Below are 5,069 nucleotides of genomic sequence, written 5' to 3'. Positions count from 1 at the left end.
CGGCCAGCAGTAATTAGTACCGTGTCATCTGCAAAAAGATTTACCCTGGAATAATCCAGTTCAGTGCCCAAGTCATTTACATAAAGAGAAAACAAGAGGGGGCCGAGAATGGAACCCTGTGGAACCCCTTTTGTTATCTTAACACTGTTTGACCTCCAACCATCTGTGAATACAGTTTGGGTGCGAGAAAAGAGGTAATTTTTTAACCATTTTACTGTGTTTTCGGAAAAACCGAGGCAACTTATTTTACTAAGCAGGATGTTGTGGTCTACTGTATCAAAAGCTTTGGACAAGTCAAGAAAAAGACAGGCGCAGTACTGCTTATTATCAAGGCTACTGTAAATGTGATTCAGAGAGTCTAATGCAGCAGATGTGGTGCTGTATTTTTTTCGGAACCCAGATTGTTTTAGATGTAATAGATTGTTGGCGGACAGGAAACTGCTAATTTGGTAGGTCAATAATTTTTCAAAAATTTTCATCAACGGGGACAAAATTGAGATAGGTCGGTAGTTATTTGGATCATCTTTAGGGCCCCCTTTGTGAAGTGGACGAACATAGGAATGTTTCCATTCTAGAGGAACTGATGCTTCTTTGATGGACAGGTTGAAAATATGGGCTATAGGTTTGTATATTAGGTGACCAACAGTTAGTAGAGCAAAGACGGGAATACTATCTGCTCCGGTAGAGGAGGACCCTTTGAGGTAGGACAGTTGTTTCAGAACATTACTTTCGTGGATTGGCTGAAAACTAAATTCGCTTAATGTTTGGACAGGAGTGTAGGAAATTTGCATGAGCAGGGGTGACTCCCAATACATTATCAAATAGGGTACCAGCTTCAGAAAAATGAAGGTTAAAATTGTCAACTATTTTTTGGGGATCTGAAAAATATTCCCCATTTCGGTTAAGCTGAACGGGCAGATGATCTTGTTTGGATGCCTTTTCGATACATTTGATTGTTTTCCAGAAAATCCTGGCATTTCCATGAGATTCAAGGAGAGTGGAAGAGAAGTAGTTATTTTTTGCATGCCGTATTTTTTTGACGCATCTATTCCTTAAAATCCTGTATTCTAGCCAGTCATTGACCAAATTACTTTTCTGAGCACATGCCCAAGCCTTGTCCCTAGTTTTCATGAGCTTTGTAATCACAGGATCAAACCATGGTGGACGGTTGCCTTTAGTTTTAAATTTAACCAACGGAGCATGTTTGTTAAGAATTTGGAGAAACGTGTACCTGAAGGTCTCCCAAGCCGTAGTCAGGTTTGGAATATCACAGACCTTGTCAATATCCGAGTGAGGCACATCATTAGTAAATGCCTGAGTGCTGAAGTGTCTCATGGAGTGTTTCTCAACCAATTTAGGGGGGGCTTTGGGTCTGGCTGATGATCTCACCCCAAAAATGAAGGAGTGATCACTAAGGTTATTACCTAGAACACCAGTCAGTGCGAAATTGTGAGGGGCATTTGTCAATAGGACGTCAAGCAGAGATGACTGTCCCGGATTTTTTAGGTTGGGTCTTGTGGGGACATTTATTAATTGAAACAGGTTAAATTCATCTGCAAAATTTGTGGCCACGGCCGGCGGGTTTAGCCAATTCCAATTTAGATCACCCACTAAAACTATTTCACCTTTAGGGAGGCCCCCAAGAAGCTCTCTCAGTGCAGATGCAGCTTCAACATCCTTCCCACTAGGCGGTCTATAGCAGCACACTACCAATATGTGTTGATTATTAGGGAGAGTTATTCTGAGAGCCAGACCTTCAAAGCAACATTTTTTAAACAAGGAGTGAGCTGGTGAACATGCAATAGTATTACGAACATAGATGGCAATTCCACCTCCTTTAGATCCTCGGTCAAGCCGAAAAAGATTGTAGTTGTCAATCGTAATCTGCAAGTCATTGACGGCAGGAGTGAGAAATGTTTCTGTTAGGCAAAATATGTCCGGGTCAAGATTTGCTACTTCTAGTTTTAGTTGACTTAATTTAATCAAAAGCCCTCTGATGTTGACATGTAGAACACCAACACCTTTTCTGCCAGAAAAATCTACAGAATTATATGAGTTCTTTACATTTGGTCCAGGATGAAGCTCAATACCACCCAGAAATAAGAAAAGTAGAATTAATAGTTTGCACAGGTATTTTCTGTGAAAGGATGAAGAGCGACGAACCTTGGACGAATAGCAGCAGCTCGCAGATGGTGTTATTTTTAAGAGCAGAATGAAGTTTGGAAGGAGTGCTGGTGAAGTAATGGGACAAAGATAGGGTTTAAAAGGATATAATGATGGAGTGTAGAAGTGTCTATAAGTTGTTTCATTAGCAGGTGTAGTTGCAAATTTAGCAATAAGTATTGACGCGAAGTAACGCGGGTAGCCATTTGTAGAGTTGAGTGTGGCACTAGATATGGCCGGGAGGGACAGTAGTAAGATACACAGCAGGTGAATTGACATCTTTAAAACACTAAATTTAAACACACACACAGCTCACTCACACGCACGCTGCGTGGTGACGTCACGTGACGATGTTCAGCGCTTGGCGAATGGTGCGTAATGACGTCGATGGTCCGCGTGGACACGGCACGACGGCGCCCAGGTGAGCTGCGTGTTATGGTGGTGACGTCAACGCGCTGGCGGTGACTGCGAGTGACGTGATGACGTTGCGTCGGTCGAGTACGTGATTGCGTCATCGGTGACGCGCACAGTCGAGGCGTGCAACGTGCTCGGAGGGTCTCGAAGCCAACGCGGGGCCCGCGTGAGAGACGGCGTGTAAGGGGCCGTCCATAAATGACGTCACGCACCTAGAGGGGGGGGGGGGTCAGACATTTGTGACGATGTGTGACGAGGGGAGGGGGGGTTTTAAGAAATGTGACGTCACATCAAAATGCGCAACTTTAAATAAATATAGACAACACGTTCTACTTAAATTTCGATTTAAAGCTTTCGTGACTGCAGGGATTCATATTCTCGGTTCTTTCGGTAAAGTCACGTAGAAGGTAAATAATAAAATAATGAAAATAAAACGTTATAAAATAACAAAATGAATGTTTGTTATAATTTTATTATTTTATTTTTTCCCTTCTACGTGACTTTGCCGAAAGAACCAAGAATACGTTCTACTTAATTAAATATACTTCTTAATAAATGTTTTTTCCTACAACATCAGCGATTTGAAGCATGTTTTATTTTTTAAATGGAAATATGGTTTTGGGGGGGGGGGGGGGGGTTGGAGGGCAGAGCTTTGTGACATCATATTTGAGGGGGGGGTCTGACTTTTTGTGACGTCTTGTGACGAGGGGGGGGGGGGGGTCAAAAATCGTCCAAAATCGCGTGACGTCATTTATGGACGGCCCCTAAGAGAGGCCTTCATCCAACAGTGGATTTGATCATGGATGATGATGATGATGACAATGTTGGGACAGGAGGTGCGGTGGGTTCGATCCCGATCCAAGTTTGCATGTTCCGGAGTGGCCCCGCCTACTCTCTAGACTCCGCCCACTAATCAGGTAGCTCCGCCCACTTGTCAGATAGCCCCGCCCACTAATCAGTTAGCCCTGCCCACTTGCCAGGTAGCCCCGCCCATTAATCAGATAGCCCCGCCCACTTGTCAGGTAGCCCCGCCCATTAATCAGTTAGCCCGCCCACTTGCCAGGTAGCCCCGCCTATTAATCAGTTAGCCCGCCCACTTGCCAGGTAGCCCCGCCCATTAATCGGATAGCCCCGCCCACTTGCCATGTAGCCCCGCCCATTAATCGGATAGCCCCGCCCACTTGCCAGGTAGCACCGCCCACTAATCAGATAGCCCCGCCCATTAATCAGATAGCCCCGCCCACTTGCCAGGTAGCCCCGCCCATTAATCAGTTAGCCCGCCCACTTGCCAGGTAGCCCCGCCCATTAATCAGATAGCCCCGCCCAATTGCCAGGTAGCCCCGCCCATTAATCGGATAGCCCCGCCCACTTGCCAGGTAGCCCCGCCCATTAATCGGATAGCCCCGCCCACTTGCCAGGTAGCCCCGCCCATTAATCGGATAGCCCCGCCCACTTGCCAGGTAGCCCCGCCCACTAATCAGATAGCCCCGCCTACTGCCCAGGCATCTCCGTCGACTGCCTGAGGTAGCCCTGCATATGCTCAGATAGCCCCAACTTTTCTCCGAATCGTGGGGTCGAGCATGCGGTTAAAATATTTTTAGATTACTGGGAAGACCTGTCCAAACCGACACGTTTAGTACGTGTATCGTTACATTCATGTTTTCGATCTGTACGTGCAGAAGACAATTTATAACGCAAAATAACCAAATAATAAGTTAAATAGCAAAATATCTAAGCAATTCCTTTTGCATATATATCTGCCTCTAAGTAACAAAGAAAGAAAGTACTACCACTGCCACACAACCCATCCATCGGCACACGGTCTACTGCGAGTGCATCATTTTTGCAGCATTGATTTGCTTATTCTAGATTTGAAGTTTTCGTGACTGCAATTATCCATACTCTCTGGTTCTTTCGGTAAAGTCACGTAAGTGAAAAAAAAAGTAATAAATATTAATTAAATAATATATCCATTTATTTATCTTCTTGGTTCTTTCGGTAAAGTCACGTAGAAGGGAAATAATAAAATAATACAAATAAAACATAATAAAATAAAATTCTCACGACGTTTCGGCCACAACAAAAGAAAGAACCAAGAGGATGAATCCCTGCAGTCACGAACGCTTTAAATCACCATTTATTTATTTTTAGTTTTTATTTTTCACCAACATGATTTGCTTATCTCGTGCATAATGAGGTTCGGAGATGCAGCGACGTGATGACATCACGACGCATAGTCCCCAGGCACGGTTTGCAATGAGTGACGTCATCACGTATCGGGGTCGTCTCGCGCCCAATCGTTACGCGATGACGTTCGCGTCCAGACGGGCGACGCTCCTCAGCGCGATGACGCACGCTACGGCGCCATTACGTCATCACATCACGTTTTGTTTTGACGCGGTGACGTCACGACGCAAAATTTGCGTCGTGACGTCACCGCGCAACTTGCGTCATGACGTCACCCGCGTGCGAGGCGGTGTATTTCGTGTGTG

This window comes from Lethenteron reissneri, chromosome 19 (genome assembly GCF_015708825.2).
Source record: "Lethenteron reissneri isolate LAM-NWPU_2019-01 chromosome 19, ASM1570882v1, whole genome shotgun sequence".
In the NCBI taxonomy this organism is placed as follows: Eukaryota; Metazoa; Chordata; class Hyperoartia; order Petromyzontiformes; family Petromyzontidae; genus Lethenteron; species Lethenteron reissneri.
The sequence above is the reverse complement of the archived record's forward strand: the minus strand, read 5'-3'. Positions refer to the sequence as shown.